Here is a 15,622-nt window from a genome sequence, read left to right on the forward strand (position 1 = left end):
ATTGAATACGCTTATTGACTGGAAGCCAATGGAGTTGTTCTAATACCGGGGTGATATGCTCATGTTTTTTAAACTGGGTCAGCACTCGATCTGCAGGGGTCAGAGGGATTTTGAGGTAAGCCCATAGAGGAGAGAATTGCAGTAGTCTAGTTTGGAAGTAACAAAGGCATGTTTTAGGGTCTCAGCAGCTTTTAAAGACACAAACGGACGCAGTCGAGCGACATTTCGAAGCTGGAAGAAGGCAGACTTCGCCAGTGAACTGATATGTGGCTCAAATGACAGGAGAGGGTCAAACAGAACAGGATTACGGGCCTTGGAAGTAGACTTAACAGGGATACCAGCAATAGTGAGGGATGTGAAAGAAGTGAAAGTTAGTGAAAGAAGAGACGACGGATTTAGAGCCAGTGATGAGATATTCAGTCTTATGGGCATTCAGTAGGAGAAAATTTTATCAAACTCATGTACTGGTGTCCACAAACTCTTGTCCATAGTGAGTATGTTTTTGCATATTTGTCATTTTAAATTAGAATCCCACTTATAGGGCATATTAAAAATAAATAACTAGTTATGTTGTTGTTGACCACATTACATACAGAACATTAAAAACATGTTTAAACATGAATACATTACAGCCCTGGTTCTTGAAAACAATATGATGGAGAAGCTGGCATGAACAGAACTGATCTGATCTTCAGTTTCATACTTACTCACATCTGCTGACTGAGTCTTTACTATTACAGGACAGATATCAGCCTGGTCTTTCTGTCCACTTGTGGATATGGTATTAAATTGGCGGTCTCTGTACAATAGAGTAAAATGCTTTCGCACCACTTGGTAGCCCATAATCAGAGACTTTTGAGCTTTGCACACCGGTGCTTAAAGGCGTCAGAAAGACTTAGCACTCAGACTATGAATATAAATGTCTTTCGACTCGGGATACAGCAGCAGATGTTCATTAAGAGAGAAACACTTCAAGCTTAGCCCATAGACATAGATCAACACAGTAAATTATGAAAAATATACTTCTTTTTTTGAATAATGAGGCGACACTATAAAATTTTAAAACCAATTATGTTTGTCATCAAACCTGAAGACAAAAACAAGCATTGTAAGGCAAGACAATATTGCTTTGGTTGAAATAGTTAAAGTATATGGAAGCAGGGCTGCACATTTAGAGTATGGCATTAGCGTATATAGAAATATAGATAATAATAAATAAAAAATATATAGAAATATATAGAAATAAAATATTTATATACATTTAATGTGTAAAGGATTATTACTGTCATTTTCATCCATCATTTGCCACTTAATCATCCCTAATGACAAAGTAAAAACATTTTTAAAGTGTCTTGAAAATCATAATAAAAAGTAAAACCAAGGCGCCCACGTTGCGCCACGTGGCGTGGCGGAATCTGGTATCTCTCAGCAGCGGAAGACAAAATTGAGTGAGCTAAATTGGGAGGAAAATGGGGAGAAAATGCATAATAAAAGTAAAACCAAAATGTCTTATTTATAAATGTCTTTAGACACTTTATTCAATACTTTGTAGAAGTCCTTATGGCAGCAATTACAACTTCATTTCATCTCTGATGTTTTACTATGAGCTGGAATTGGGCAGTTTATCCAGCTTGCAAGACAGGCATCTGATCTACTATCTTCAGGTCGTTCTACAGATGTTTAATATGGTATAAGTTTGTTTGTTTATTAGGATTTTAACGTCATGTTTTACACTTTGGTTACATTCTTGACAGAAACGGTAGTTACTTGTTACACAAGGTTTATCCGTTCACAAGGTTATATCAAACACAGTCATGGACAATTTTGTATCTCCAATTCACCTCACTTGCATGTCTTTGGACTGTGGGAGGAAACCGGAGCTCCCGGAGGAAACCCACGCAGACAACATGCAAACTCCACACAGAAGGGACCCAGACCACCCCACCTGGGGATCAGTGGCGATTTCTCTAAGACTGCAAGGGAAGCTCAGCTTCCCATAAAATTTACAAAATTAAATGGTCAAATATGTACAGTTGTGTTAACATTTCATTGACTACAAATGCGTTACAACACGTTCATCTCGAAGACGAGTTCGTTCAGAATCAGCTACTTATCACAAATTGACTGACTCGATTTTGTTAACTTCTCATCCATTCCCGGAGCGTCAATGCATTTGCCCGTAGAAGCTGAGCGTCTATTCACTTCTATGGGGCTGCATGGAAGGATTTTTTTCATTGCTTCGAAACTCGCCGGTCATTGGATAAATGCCACGATTTTGTCCCGCCCCCGGTCGCTGAGCGTCTCTGGGGGTGAATGGAGCTGTGGGCGGGTCTGGACGCGGAGCTTCTGCAAGATGATTGGAGGATCAGTCGAAAGGCTGAATCCCGTTTTGATTGACAGCTATTTTGAGATCTACACCATCACTTAATCACTGGGAGCTTCAGTCCCATCGCGGATTTTGCGAGTGAAGTGGAAAGACAAACTGCAACCCATTGCTTGGTATTTGCTTGGTGAAATTACTGTTCATTGTGTAAATAAAACACACTCATAGTATTTGTTTCAGTTTAACATAATTTCAACATTTCCTTGTTCGAGTTCAGGCCATTTTCTTGAAAAGGAACGGAGGGCAGAATTTATGTATAAATAAATTGACAAACTTTATGATGTAAGCCGACAATGAGCTTCCCCTCTTTAACCCAGGACCTTCTTGCTGTGAGGCGACAGTGCTACCCACTGAGCCACCGTGCCTCCATGTGGTATAAGTCTAGGCTTGCTCTAAAGCCACTCCACATTGTTTTGGCGGTTAAAATGTGAACTCTTGACCCAGTCTGAGTTTGTGTGTGCACTAGTGGAGACATACGGCTGCATTTATCTGTCCCGCAATTATTACCAGTCTTTCTGTCCTTGCCACCGAGATGTACATCATAGCACGATGCTGTCATCAGCATGTTTTACCATATGGATGGTATTATCCTGGTGATGTACAGTGCCTGTTTTCTGCCAGACACAGTGCTTGTTGTTCTGTCCAAAGAGTGCAATTTCTGTCTTATCAGACTAGAGAATCGTTTTCATCATTCATACTTTATAGCCCTTTAGCAATCTCCAAGTGTGCTGTTATATGCCTTTTACTCAACAGTGGCTTTCTTCTTATCACCCTGCCAGAAAGGTTTGACTTATGGAGTGCTGCAGAGGTAGATCTCCATACAACAGGTTCTTTCAGGTCTGCACAGGACCTTTGGAGCTCTTTAAGATTGAGCATTGGGTTCTTTCATACCTTCTTAACGTATATTCTAAAAACATGTTTTTACTTTATCATAATGGGTGATTAAGTGTAAAATAGTTGGTAAAAATGGCAGTAATTCAAAATCAAATTCCTAATAGTTAAAAGTGCACAAAAGTTTAAGAGGTGTAAATACTTTTTTTTGTTGTTGTTTATGCATTTTCTCTCCTTTTTCTCCCTTTTAGCGCGTCCAATTGCCCGATTGCATCATGCTTCCTCTCCACTAATGCCGATCCCCGCTCTGATTGAGGAGAATGAAGCAAACCCACGCCCGCTCCGACACGTGGGTAGCGTATGCATTTTTTCACCTGCTCTAGGTGAGTGCTAATGCGGATCAGCCCTTTGTATGGAGCGACAAACCCTGATCAGCGCATTTCTTCCCGCCCCTGTGCAGGCACCACCAATCAGCAGCAGAGGTCACAGTTGCATCAGTTATGAGGAGTCCTTATTTGGCTTACTACTACCCCACCTCTATATGAACAACAGGCCAATCGTTGTTCATGTGGCTACTCAGCCCATGATTGCGTATTAAAGTAAGATTCACCGAAGGATCAGTTTTGTAAGCAAAGGTCTTTTTTCTCACCACAGTGCCAAACCTCAAGAGAGTATTGTCAGGATAGAGGTAGCTCAGTGTTTAAGGTATTGGATTAGTAATTAGAAGGGTACTGGTTCAAGCCCCACCATGGCAGAAATGGTTGGCCAGTGAGCAATGCTTTTAACCCTCATTTGCTCGAATCGAGTTCAGTCATAATTGTAAGTCTATTTGGATAAAAGCATCTGCTAAATGCTACAAATGTAAATGTACAATTTCTCAATGCAAGATTGTATAATTTTTTTATTTTATAAATTTTTATTTAATTATTTTTTACATTAATTAATTAATTAATTTTTATTTAATAAATTTTTATTATTTTTTTATTTTATTAATTTTTATTTAATTTACTTCGGAGTAAAGTATCTATCTATCTATCTATCTAAGATTGCAAATTCAATTTTTTTATTACTATTTACTGTATAATATTATAGAAATGTAGGAATATAAAATTAAATAAAAAATTTTTTAATTAAAATTTAAAATTTTATTACATTCAAAAGGTGATTATATACAATTATGTTGCTCAGTGAAAACCCACTTTATGTATCTCATGGGGTTTAGGTACCTTTGCTCTTTCCTAAACGCTTGTAACCCATGTACAGTATTTGTCAGTATTTGTCAGTATTTGTCATGTGACCCACAAGCCTTGCTCACCTATAAGTACTGTTTATCAATAGTGAAAAAGTCAAGGATCAGTGACAGCTTAGCTGCTAATCAGTTTCCCAAGCTCACACAAGCTTGTGGAACCAAACAGTTGAGTGCCAATGTATGTAGCAGTTTTCATCTGGCACACTTACTTAGTTTAATGCTTTTTTTGTAGATATTAATGCAGGGGCTGTTCAACAGTGGCTTTATTGATTGAGTTTTCCTTGGCTGATCAACAGTGTTGATCAACAGCACATAAGTCAGAGATCATCATGTACAATTCTAAACACTGGCTGGAGTGGTGTAAAGCACACTGTAATTATTCTATGGAACAGTAAAAACAAGTCGTATTTACATTTACAGCAGACGCTTTTATCCTAAGTGACTTACAGTGTACAGTCTAAGCAATTGAGGGATAAGGGCCTTGCTCAGGAGCCCAACAGTGGCAACCTGGCAGTGGTGGTGTTTGAACCAGCAACCTTATACTTACTAGTCCATTACTTTAACTGCTAGGTTACAACTGCCCTAATATGTTTGCCATTTGGCAGCCTGAAAGACAAATCTAGGTTAGCCAGATAACAGAACTATGCTACTCTAAAAAAACATAAGCAACAGCAAAGTCAGCTGGATGTGAACATTCGTCTTCACAGCATGGACTGAACTGAAGATTTTACACAGATTAGCATAATGTGTGTCAGACCTATTGTTGTGTACACTATATTAAAGTGTTATAGTTGTTTTGCTGTGCTAGCAAGGTAATCTAACAGTATCTCCCGTACATATTGGCCCAGAGCATTTTCAAGATGTCCCTTGCTAGATCTGCAGTAGCACTCTCTCGGCATCTTAACCATAAATAATTAAACGATTCTCTTCTCTGCTCTAGTTCAGCCTGAATACATGTCTCTCTTCTTTGCGTAGGTGCTTGGAAACAGTTAGGTTACACCTAGTTGTTTGTAGTAGTCATACTTACAGCTTACTTACAGTCCCAAAACACCTGATTATGGCAGGTAGCATGTAAACTAATGGAATGCATTAAATATTTTACAGAACACAACATCTGTCACGTGTCTGATCTAGACTGTTTAGAGATGTCATATTTAATGCAGTATGTTGCAGTTGTCTGTGAGTATATTTTTAGGATAGAATTTAGGAAAGCTTTCAGGGGAGTCTTGAATACTTGTGACTGCATCAATTTCCTTTTGAGAGAATATTTAAGGATAATCAGAGAGCAAATCACCCACAGTTATATTCATAAGCATTCATTTATTCATAGTCTGTTTCCTACTCAGGGTCACGGTGGGTATGATTCACTGGGCGAAAGGTAGGAAACACCCCAGTCAGGTCTCCAGTCTATCACAGAGCAAGCACACACACATTCGCACCCAGAAGAAACCCACACAGACACGGGGAGAGCATGCACATTCCACACAGAAAGGACCCAGACTGCTCCACCTTGAAATCAAACCCATGATCTTCTAGCATATTTATCAGACATGCTCCAGAGATACACTAATCAGCCTTAACATTAAACCACCTTCTTGTTTCTACACTCACTGTCCATTTTATCAGCTCCACTTACCATATAGAAGCACTGTGTAGTTCTACTGTACAATTACTGACTATAGTCCATCTGTTTCTCTGCATGCTTTGTTAGCCCCCTTTCATGCTGTTCTTCAATGGTCAGGACCCCAACAGGACCATTACAGAGCAGGTATTATTTGGGTGATGGATCATTCTCAGCACAGCAGAGACACTGACATGGTGGTGGTGTGTTAGTGTGTATTGTGCTGGTAGAGTTTTTAAACACGTCACTGTCACTGCTGGATTGAGAATAGTCCACCAACCAAATATATCCAGCCAACAGCGCCCCATGGGCAGCGTCCTGTGACCACTGATGAAGATCAAACAGCAGCAATAGATGAGCGATCGTCTCTGACTTCACATCTACAAGGTGGACCAACTAGGTAGGAGTGTCTAATAGAGTGGACAGTGAGTGGACACGATATTTAAAAACTCCAGCAGCGCTGCTGTGTCTGATCCACTCATACCAGCACAACACACACTGACACACCACCATCATGTCATTGTCACTGCAGTGCTGAGAATCATCCCCCACCTAAATAATACCTGCTCTGTAGTGGTCCTGTGGGGGTCCTGACTATTGAAGAACAGGGTGAAAGCAGGCTAAAAAGGTATGTAGAGAAACAGATGGACTACAGTCAGTAATTGTAGAACTACAAAGTGCTCCTATATAATAAGTGGAGCTGATAAAATGGACAGTGAGTGTAGAAACAAGGAGGTGGTTTTAATGTTATGGCTGATCAGTGTATAAGCCAAGCAGAAATTTCAGATCACTAGAAACTACTCAGCTGACATTAGTACATTAGTAGAGCTCTGGCTTTAGATACTTTAAAATCCAGACTTATAATATTCCTGTTTAAATAGGCTTACAGCTGACTTTAAAATACTGTAACAGCACTTTCCTTAATTCGTTCATTAATTCACTGTCTGTTTTACCCTCGCTTTAACCTATTCATGGTCATGATGGGAACAATTCACTTGGTGAAAAGTAGAAAACACCCCAGACAGGATGCCAGTCCATCACAGGGCAAACATACACACATTCACACACACACTCACTCATACCTAGGGGTACTTTAGTATCTCTAATTAACCTGACTGAATCGGTGTTACCTACTGATCCACTGTGCTGCGGCACTTTCCTTAATTTGTATTTGTTTTAATTTAATGTTTCATTTGTTGGATTTATTCTCTTATTTGATCTGTTAAAATCATGTTTTATATTCTCTTTCATCTCTGTTTTAATCATGTCTTTATTTTATATTCTCTTTTTTTCAGTTTTAAACCTTAATAACGTCCTTAATAATCTTCTGTATAATCTCATTTATAAAGCACTTTGAATAACCGCAGTCTATTAAAGGTGCTTTAGGAATAAGCTTGTCGTCGCTCAGGTGGCGCAGCTAGCGCACCAGAGCTGGGATTTCAAATACATCGTATCGAATCTCAGCTCTGCCATCTGGCTGGGCTGGGCAGCTGCATGAACAACGATTGGCTGTTATTCATAGGGTAGGATAAGCCGGATAGGGACTCCTCATAACTGAGCGAATTACGACCTCTGCTGGCTGGTTGATGGCATCTGCACAGAGTTGAGGAATAATGCTGATCAGGGTGTGGCTCTCCATGCACAAAGCTGATCGGCTTATGAACTCGACTCGTGCAGGTGAAAAGATGCAGTCGGTTACTGCGCACGTGTCGGAGGGGGCGTGTGACTCGTGTGTGTCTCGCTCTTCTCAATCGGGGCGGGGGTCAGCTCCAGTGGAGAGGAATATATGTATTTGATGGCAATTTATACATGGTGCCTTTGGCCCGTCAGCCTCTATAGAGGTAAGACACGTGACATTTGAGACTTAGGTCACTAACTTAAATTATGTGAATAGAATTAATGTGCCTTGAACTGGAAATGGCAAATTAAAGGAATCTAAACTCAGGAGTTACAAACACATTTAAAATTCATATGGTTCAGCGCTGAGATTCTGAACTCCTCGGTTCAAACTCAGCATTGCCACCGGTCGGCTGGGCTCCATCTAGCGGGCATAATTTGCAGTGCCTGCAGCAGACACTAATTGGCCACGGTGTCTACTAGGGGGCGGGATGACTGGACTATGTGTGAGTGGGGTCTTCAAACGCTGTGCAAGGACCCTGATTAGCAGATAGAGGCGTCTGTGCAGAGTGCATGGGTGAAAAGAAGGGGTCCGCTAGGACTGTGCATGTGTCGGAGGAGACGTAGGCAGCAACATACACTATCGAATGCAATCAGGGATCCCCAGCAGCGGAAGTTAGATTGACTACGCTAAATCGGATGAATATGGTTTCCATATATGGTACCAACAGATGCATTAAAATCCAGCATCCAGGTATTTGGTCCCCCTATTTTATAACCGCTGGCAGCAGACTTTTAGCATGGTACTGTCCACCTTGTCCACCAAGACTGTCCACCAAGTACCACCTTGCCAACAAGACTTTTAGCTAGATTTTGGTCTTGCTGCACATGTCTTGGACAACAGTATATGCTGTTGTAAAGTGGAAAGCACTTCCAGAACTTTCAACAATGTTCTAATGTTCCTTAGATGCCCATGTGCTTGAGATATACGCAATTTATACAACAGTTAGTTCCAACCTTACAATCTGATTTGGTTGAGAAGCGTTTTAATCGTGCTGATATTCGTGATAACAGTACCACTTTTTCACACCACAACTGTATTACTCCGTTGACGCGTTGCCAGTAACAACAAGCTTCATGCACACAAGCCACCGTTTGTTTTGTAGGCCTATTTGTGCTCATACACATCCAGAAATTGATACGGAAGTGTGCAGATTAACATATACAAATAACGCAATAACTCTAATAAATAACTAAATTCTATCTTTTAATTCTTAATTAATTTTATTTTTAGCTTTTTCTCCTTTTCCTTTCATCTTCGCTTATTCATCTTAACTTATTATTTTTATTCCAAACTAGCATTACTTTGTAGTGTTAAACTATATTTCTTTTTTAGCCAACTGTGTTAAGGCAGGGTAGGGAATTTTGACTGTTGCATAGCAGCAACTCATTCGTTGTGGAACTACTTTTTGGCGGAAGGTATTGTCAATATTAAAGCATATTCAACATGAAATTCAGGGCTTCTTTTATTTATTTTTTTTCTTTATTTTGTAAAAACTGTTGTATAAAAGCAAATCACAGCCGTGATGTTATTCGCGATAACACACTCCCTCTCGTGTTCTGTTGCTTTAATACGCAATGCCAAAGTTGGTAAAGTAACACAAAACACTTCATTTTCTGGACTCTAAAGAGAGGAACTGCTCATAGTGAAGGCTGCAAAGTATGCTGGAGGACACACGCCATGAAAACATGCCATTAATTTTTTCTAGACACCTTAAATGTAACATCACATATTAAACCACTAAAGAATGGATGGCCAACCCCAGGCAAGCAGCGGCCCAGTCACTCGAAATGGTCTTCTATTAAGGATTTATGCTGTTTAAAAGATGAGATATGCAAGGCAATGTCTCTGAGAGTAAAAAAAACTGATTAAAGTCAAATCATTTATAGAACAAATGTACATATCCTTGTCATATCCAGGTTCTTCTTGTTTTGTTCACCTCTTCATGGGTAACCTAACTTTAATACCTCAGTAAGGACAGTTTAATAGCCTTTCCCTGTGTGCCAGTCTCTCATCTCCAAAGCACAAATAAAGAAAAAACTCTAATACCACGCCTGAGAAAGTTTAATATCCCTCTTCTTTTTTCCAGCCATTGCTGTCTGGAGGGCTGTTGTAGGAGTTCACTGCATTGATGGACGAATAAAGAAACACCTTCTAATAACTGGCTTGTGCGATTCTAGTCTCACAGCATAGCATTAAGAATATGGGCGTACATCCTCCATAGACCAAAGTGTTCCTAGTTATGTGTATAGTGTAAAGTACTTCTGCAGGAAGTATGGTGTTCATTGCCTACAGAGTATTTACACCAGCTCGTGGAGTCTATGCCCTGTCGCATTTCTGCAGTCTTATGCTCCCATGAGGGATCTAGCAAGTATTACTGTGGTGAACCAGTTTTTTTGGCACTTCAGTGTATGCAGTTCACCTGTCTGAAACGATCTGCACTCTGCATCTGTTCTTATTTGTTGTGTTTAAACTGAGTTCACCTAAAACCTATTAAAGTTCAAGAGCAGACCCATCCTAAAGGTCAAATATGCAGCTGTGAGTACACGGGCGTGGCTGTAGTTGACTTGTGCTGTATTGTTTATGTTCTCCTGCAAGCAGCTGTTTTCTGCCACCTCTACGTATAAGGCAAAAAGATCTGTGGAAATAAAACGGAGGGGAAATCATTCTGCTGGTAATCCATCAATGAAACAACCACATTTGCATATTCATGAAGCCGCCCCACATTCCACTGCGAATGCCTGCTCAAAGCTCTGCGTGCATGTATGGTCAAAATGAACAAACGCTGTGTGCCAACAGCATTCAGTGATTCATGGTTAAATACTTCAGATATAAAATATTAATAAAGTCTAATATATTTTAATGTTGATTAGTAAGGGCATGCAGGTTTTAGTGTGAGTGTGTGTATAAATGTGTGTTCAGTACAGATGTCTTGGGCGAGAAAGGTCACAATCCGGACACTGAGACTGAATGTGAGCATGACAGGTTGATGGAATAGGAGGGATACAGAGACTGAAAGCTCACACATAGCCCAAGTGGCTTTCTGAAATATTAAAACAGACTGAACGTTCCTCCCTCCCTCACTCTCTTTCCCTCACTCTTTTTGTCTTGTTGCTTCCTGCAAACACGAGATTGATGGAATAAGGCCAGTGTACAGTAGGGCTGCTGCAGAGTGATTTATCAATGCATGGTGTTACCATTACTCAAAGACAACTGTTGTTCAATTGCCTGTTTGTAGGGCTAAGTTCACAAGCACCGATCGAGTAAAGAAGGTCAATTTTACATACACTACATGGTCAATTTAAGACCACTGAAAATCTTAAATGCATCCTGCAATGCTCTCATACAAGTTCTGAATATGTTATGGTGAGATTTTGGAATATTTCCAAAAAGCAAATCTTCCAAGATGAAAGAAATGAATATCTTAAAAATCAGCACTACAAAATTGTAATAAAGTCAAGTCAACCCAAATTTATTTGTATAGCACTTTGTACAATGGACATTGTCTCAAAGCAACTTTATAGAATCCAGGACCAACAGACCAAAAACTCCTGTTGACCAAGCCAAGAGGGACCAAGAAGAGTGGATAAGACACAGCAATGCTGATGGAGTTTTTAAACACCTCACTGTCACTGCTGGACTGAGAATAGTCACCAACCAAAAATATCCAGCCAACAGCTCTCCATGGGCAGCGTCTTGTGACCACTGATGAAGGTAGGAGTGTCTAATAGAGTGGACAGTGAGTTGACATGGTATTTAAAAACTCCAGCAGCGCTGCTGTGTCTGATCCACTCATACCAGCACAACACACACTAACACACCACCACCATGTCATTGTAACTGCAGGGCTGAGAATGATCCACCACCCAAATAATACCTGCTCTGTGGTGGTCCTGTGGGTGTCCTGACCATTGAAGAACAGGGTGAAAGCAAGCTAAAAAGTATGTAGAGAAACAGATGGACTACAGTCAGTAATTGTAGTACTTCAAAGTGCTTTTATATGGTAAGTGGAGCTGATCAAATGGACAGTGAGTGTGGAAACAAGGAGGTGGTTTTAATGTTATGGCTGATCAGTGTATGTTGTAAATCAATCGTTCTTTCCTGGGAAGGGGGGAACTAGGGGGCCTCAGTGAGCCCAGACAAGGGTTGCATGTTATTGAGAAGAGTTAAAATAATCACAGTGATGGGACGGAAAAATCAATAGCCTATTATCATACCAAACATCTATTCATGACAGATGCATGCTGTTAATTAGCAATTAACCTATGCAGCTGTGATGAATATGGAGAATTGTCCTGACATCCACCAAATCAAGTTTCATAAATAAGACTGCCAGATGATTTAGCTGTCCTTAGACAGATAGATAGACAGACAGACAGACAAACAGACAGACAGACAGACAGACAGACAGACAGAAAGACAGATAGATAGATCACTTTATTAATCCCAAAGGAAAAGTATTACAGCAGCTTAAGGTACATTAGAAAAAAAAGTATTAAGTAAGTAAGTATTACTGTACAATACTTGTAGGTAATAAATATAATAAAGCTATGTTATATGTGATATAATTATTATAAAAGTGTCCTGTGCAGTGATATTCACAGATGTGCAGTGTAGGTTCCATAAACAGAGCGACAGCTCTTCATGAGTCTGTCCTGACAGTCCTGTTAGTGACTCAATGTGCTATGATGTCCCGGCACAGTAAAGTGTTATACAGTGAGATCGCTGTTAGTACAAACAATTTCCTGTATCGTTCCTTGTTACAGCAGAGCTGAATGAGTCTGTTACTGAAAGTGCTCCGCTGTCTGTCTAGGAGGTCATGGAGGGGGTGTAATGAGTTGTCCAATATAGAAATGAGTTTGTTAAGGGACCTTCTTTCGAGCACCAACTCAAAACCTTCCAGTGAGCAGCCCAAGACTGAGCCAGACTTCTTGATCAGTTTGTTGAGTTTCCTTGCATCTCCCGCTCTGATGCTGCCTCCCCAACATACTACTGCGAAGAAGACAGCCCCCGCAACAACAGACTGGTAAAAGGTAGCCAACATCTTGCTGCACACATTAAAGGACCTGAGCTTTCTCAGAAAGTAGAGTCTGCTCATCCATTTTCTGTACACAGCCTCTGTGTTGGCCCTCAGTCCAGTCTGTTGTCAAGCCAGACACCCAAGTACTTGTAACATCATGTAAAAATAAGCTGCAACCCAGTACATAAATATTCTATCAGTTTTTGAGTTGGTAGTTTTGCTGTTGGTACAAACGATTTCCTGTATCGTTCCTTGTTACAGCAGAGCTGAATGAGTCTGTTACTGAAAGTGCTCCACTGTCTGACGAGGAGGTCATGAAGGGGATGTAATGAGTTGTCCAATATAGAAATTAGTTTGTTAAGGGACCTGTTTTCGAGCACCAACTCAAAACCTTCCAGTGAGCAGCCCAAGACTGAGCCAGACTTCTTGATCAGTTTGTTGAGTTTCCTTGCATCTCCCCAACACACTGCTGCAAAGAACAACAGCCCCAACAACAACAGACTGGTAAAAGGTAGCCAACATCTTGCTTCACACATTAAAGGACCTGAGCTTTCTCAGAAAGTAGAGTCTGCTCATCCATTTTCTGTACACAGCCTCTGTGTTGGCCCTCCAGTCCAGTCTGTTGTCAAGCCAGACACGCAAGTATTTGTAACCTTGGGACAGTGGTAGCCTAGTGAGCTTTGGGCTATCAACCGGAAGATTGGCGGTTCAAATCCAGGCATTGCTATGCAGCCACTGTTGGGTCCTTGAGCAAGGCCTTTAACCCTGTCTGCTCCAGGGGCGCTGTACGATGGCTGACCCTGCGCTCTGACCCTAGCTTCCAAACAAGCTGGGATATGCGAAGAAAGAATTTCATTGTACTGTACACCTGTCTATGTATTTATGACAAATAAAGTATACTATACTATACATCATGTAAAAACAAGCTACTTAACCCAGTACATAAATCTCCTATCAGTTTTTGAGTTGGTAGTTTGGACCCTAGTAGAGAATAATTTTTGTTACTTCAGTACTTGGTGCTTCAGTTATGTGAGCTTGTGTTGCCTGCTTCACAACTGAGCTGTTAGTGTTGTGGCTAAATCTACATACAAGGGTGGGTCTACATACTTTTGGTTATGCAGATTATTGTTTGGGGGTATCTTGTCTTACATTATGTATACTCACTTAAGCATCTTAGCATTAATGTAATAAATAAAAATGATTGAAAAGCTGTAATCTATACCTATACCTCAGTGGAAAGCAGAGCTGATTTAAAAACTGGCATCTTTTCTAAATAGCACTCTAAATAGAGTTTCATCAGGGAGAGCAACGCTGGCTGCACAGCACATTTTTGCTCTGTTCTGTGCCAGTTTGCAGGATTTATAAATACCCAGATTGATCGCAGAGTACTCCCATCCTTCTTACTTCAAAAGCAAAAGGAACTGTTGTTCCAGTCTCCAGGAAGTGACTAGTGAACTGTAATACTGAACATACAGAAGCTGATGAGGGCTGTCCAGCTGTTTTTGTATCGTTATTATTTTTGGCTTAAATATTGCTGCTTTTCAAGGTTGACGATGATGGAGGAGCAAAGAAAAAGAATTATTAAAAACATTATTGCATTATGTAGTGAGAAGCCTTGGCCTTCCTCGCTTCAGCCTGGTGAAATCCTCCCTGCTGTCCAGGCATCAGACTCAGTATCCACAGGACGACACCAGACTGCACTGCCTGCAAACACAAACCCATGAAAAAGTGTATCTCACCCAGACAGCTCTCTAATGGCAGCTCTCCAGCGAATGCATCAATAAATTTGTGCATAATTGAAATCATACCTGCCGGCTTGCCTTATGTAAGAAAACAAGCCTTGATCTGCAGCAATGTTTATATAAAAAAAGATCTCTTTATACCAGGTCTCATCTAGATTAAACTGTCTCCTGAAAAAATGATGATTATTGCTGTGGAGTTAATAGCCTCATTGTCTCGCTATATCAGCCTTCTTTTATCTGGATGGTACAGTAGGCATTTGAATTCATTCCAAAGGTGATAGATGAAGTTGCGGTCAGCGCTTTGCATTGGCCAGACAAGGTTCTCTGCTCCAATATTGGCTGAACATCTCTTAATGTAACTTGTACAAAAAACAAAAAGATTTCCAATGTTTTTACTGACCATTTACCATACGAACATTTTGGGCTACGAGCGATCTTTTTCAACTTAACGTATGAACAAATTTCAGATTACGAACCGAAATTCGCGAAACACGTGACGTCATGAACAAGTTGATATACTGTATATAGTATATATACAGTGAGCGAACATTCGGACAGCAGACGGTGTTTTTTCTGTGTTTTCTTTATAGTTTGTAAAATTCAGTATTAAAATGGCCTCAGAGAATGTGCAGAGAAAGCGCAGTGATGAGAAAATGAAAAAATCTGTTACTATTTGGTGTGTTGTATAATTACTCCTGCCAGTAGCTGTCACTGTGTATCAGACAGCGGGGACAGTGAGTGAGAGAGAAGGAAATCGTAAAGTATTCTTTCTTTCATGCAGTTACACCTACAAAATACAACACTATTGAAATAAAGAAAGAAATAATAGAGAAATATGAGAGTTATTGTTGTTTCCTGTAGGTACATTTTATAAAAAAGAGAAGGAAATTTATTACGGCGTATGGTACAGCACACGTACTGTACTGAAATGTGGTGTATTTTATGTACAGTACAGTACTAATGTCTAATGTTGTTTATTATTGTTTATTACAGTAATGTCTATTCTATAATTTAAGATTTAAGGGAAAATACATTTGTATTTATAACAAAAAAGACCATTTAAGACATTAGAAAGGTTTGGTACGGGGGTGGTTTGGG

The sequence above is a fragment of the Trichomycterus rosablanca genome, chromosome 6, assembly GCF_030014385.1.
Source record: "Trichomycterus rosablanca isolate fTriRos1 chromosome 6, fTriRos1.hap1, whole genome shotgun sequence".
NCBI lineage: Eukaryota > Metazoa > Chordata > Actinopteri > Siluriformes > Trichomycteridae > Trichomycterus > Trichomycterus rosablanca.